Source organism: Anomalospiza imberbis, unplaced genomic scaffold (assembly GCF_031753505.1).
Source record: "Anomalospiza imberbis isolate Cuckoo-Finch-1a 21T00152 unplaced genomic scaffold, ASM3175350v1 scaffold_795, whole genome shotgun sequence".
Taxonomy (NCBI): domain Eukaryota; kingdom Metazoa; phylum Chordata; class Aves; order Passeriformes; family Viduidae; genus Anomalospiza; species Anomalospiza imberbis.
In genome coordinates this window covers 12501-15000 of record NW_027100410.1, presented here as the reverse complement: position 1 = coordinate 15000, position 2500 = coordinate 12501, and the positions used below count along the sequence as shown (strand labels likewise).

Genomic DNA, 2500 nt, shown 5'->3' with positions numbered 1-2500 from the left:
ACGCCGCGGTGGTGGCGGCAGATGTCGGGCGCGCCCCCGCCGGTGGACGCTCCCCCGAGGGCGGCAGCGGGGGAGGCACCCCGGCGGGGCCATGCAGGTCGTTTCCCTCGCCCCAGGGCCAGGTACCTAGCGCTCCGCGCCTCGGCGGTCCCAGGCTTCCCCCTCGGCGTCGTCAAACGCCGCGGGAAGGACCGAAAAAGGGGCCGCCGAGCCGGGCGGCGGTTTAAAGACTCGGGCGGCTCGGCGCGCCCCGCCGCGGCGGCGGCGGCGGCGGCGGCGGCGGCGGCGGGTGGCGGGCGGTGGCGTTGCGGCTCCATTGAGGGGTGGGGAGCTACTCCCGCCGATCCCCTGCGGTGGTGTCCGCGGCCACCGGTCGCGCCCGCCGTCGCGGCGGTCGTCCCCGCCGCGCGCGCGCGTGCGGGGGTAGTCGCGCCGCGCCGGGGAGGGGCGCCCTGCCCCCCCCTCTTCGCGGCCCGGCCTCGGCGGAGAGGCCGCGGCGCGCGCGGTCGGCCGCGGGGCCGACCCGCTGGGCTCGAAACGGGCGGCGCCGGCAGAGGGCGCGCGCTCTCTGCCCTTCCTCAGCCGCGGGGCGGCGGCCGCCGGGGCCCGCCGCGCGCTCTCTCTTCTGGGCCGCCGCGGCCGTCCCGCGCGGGCGGCGCCGCGCCTGGCGCGGCCGTGCCTCTCTCCCCTCGGCGGCCTTCGTCTCGAACGCACCGGCGGCGCCGGCCGCCGGCCGGCCGTCCGCCCGCCCGCCCGCCCGGGGCGAGCGCTCGGCGGTCCCTCCGCGGTCGGAGGCCGGCGAGCGCGGGCGGCCCCGCGCCGAGCGGCGGCGGCGCCGCTCGGCCGGTGTTCCCGCCGCCCGCGGGCACGGGACCCTCCCCGTGGCCCTTCGCGACCGCGCGCGGTCCGAGGGCAGGGGTGGCGGGCGGCCGCGGGGGCGCTTCCGCGCCCGCTCTCCAGGTGGCGAACGAGGAGAGCGGGCGTCGCCCCCCGGCTCAGCGCCGCACCGCCTTCCGCCGGGCGCGTGCTCGCGGAAGGGGGCCCCCGACGGTGCGGGTGGACGGCGGTTCCCGGGAAGTGCGGCCCGCCGCGGCGGCGGGTCCGCCCTCGGGCAGCCCTCGGGCGCTCGCCTTCCCCCGGCGGGCAGCGGTCCGGCGGGGGGGGGCGCGGCGCCCGGCGGCGGGGCGGCGGTCGTCGCGTGGCGTCTCGAGCGCAGCAAGGCCCCTGGGGAGAGAGAGTCGGCCGCGCGCGTGGGCGCGGCGGCGCTCCGCGAGAGCCGGCGCGGCGGCGGTTCCAGGGGGGAGGCAAGCGCGCGCGCGGGGTCCGAGGGCCGCGCGCCGGCGCGTGGCGCCGCGCCGGCGAGGCCGGGCGGGCCACCGCGCTCCCGCGGCGCGCGCCGCGCGGCCCTCCGCGCGGAGGGCCGGGCCGAGCCCGGGCGCCTGGGCCGCCTCCGAAGGACGGCACACGTAGGCGGCGCCTCCCCTCGCCGGGCGGGGGGAGGCGGTCGGGGGCGCGGGTCCCCCCGCCTCTCGGCCGGCCTTGGGAGCGTTCCGTGGGGTTCCTCCCGTGTTCTTCTCGCACGCGCCCCCTCCGGGGTTTTCCGCGTTGCTCGTACGGTCGGAGCCAGGCCCCGCGCGGGGCCTCGGCGCCAGAGAAAAAAAAGGGGGGCCGCTCCGGGCGAGAGCGGCTCCCGGCCCCCCCGCGCGCGCGGGGTCGGTGCCGAAAGCCAGACAACTCTTAGCGGTGGATCACTCGGCTCGTGCGTCGATGAAGAACGCAGCTAGCTGCGAGAATTAATGTGAATTGCAGGACACATTGATCATCGACACTTTGAACGCACTTGCGGCCCCGGGTTCCTCCCGGGGCTACGCCTGTCTGAGCGTCGCTTGACGATCAATCGCCGCCCGGGGGCCGCCCCGGCGGCGCGGCTGGGGTCGCTTCGCAGGCCCGTCGGCCGCGGCAGCGGTTGCCGCGCGAGGGCCTTCGTCCCCCTAAATGCAGACTCGGGGAGCGCTCCGTAGCTCCCCGCTCCCGGAGCGAGCCGCTGGGGCGGAGCTCGTCCTCGCCGGGGCCGCACCGCCTGGCGGTGGCGGCGGCCGGGGAGTCGGAGCGAGTGAGACGGCGCCGAAGGCGCCCCGCCGAGGGCCGAGGGACGAGGGCGAGAGGGGAGGCGAGGCGCGGGCCTCGCCTCCGGCCTCCCCCCCGCGCGGGCGGCTGTCTGCGGGTGGGTACCGTGCGCGGGTACCGTGCCGCTGCCGCCGCGCGCGGTGCGCGGGGGGCCGGGGGCGGGGGCGACCCCCGAGGCCGCTCCTTCCCCCGCCCCCTTCCGTCGCCGTCTCGGGGCGTCAAGGGCGCCGTCGCTTTCCTCGCTCTCTCCCCGCCGAGGCCGTCGCGCGCCGCCCGGCCGGTCTTCCCCCTCGGGGCCGTCTCTGCCGCGCTGCCTTCTTTCGGTTCTCGTCTCCGGGACGGGGGTCTCCTCCTCCTCCGCGTCTGTCTCGCC

The 2500-nt window shown here is 80.4% G+C and overlaps 1 non-coding gene across 1 annotated transcript; it reads left to right on the top strand.

Annotated features, from left to right (window-relative positions):
- The first annotated feature begins 1732 nt into the window (after positions 1 to 1732).
- LOC137467796 (5.8S ribosomal RNA) lies at positions 1733 to 1885 on the top strand. The gene has a single exon (XR_010995626.1). It is a non-coding gene; the product is annotated as a 5.8S ribosomal RNA (ribosomal RNA).
- The last annotated feature ends 615 nt before the right edge of the window (positions 1886 to 2500 follow it).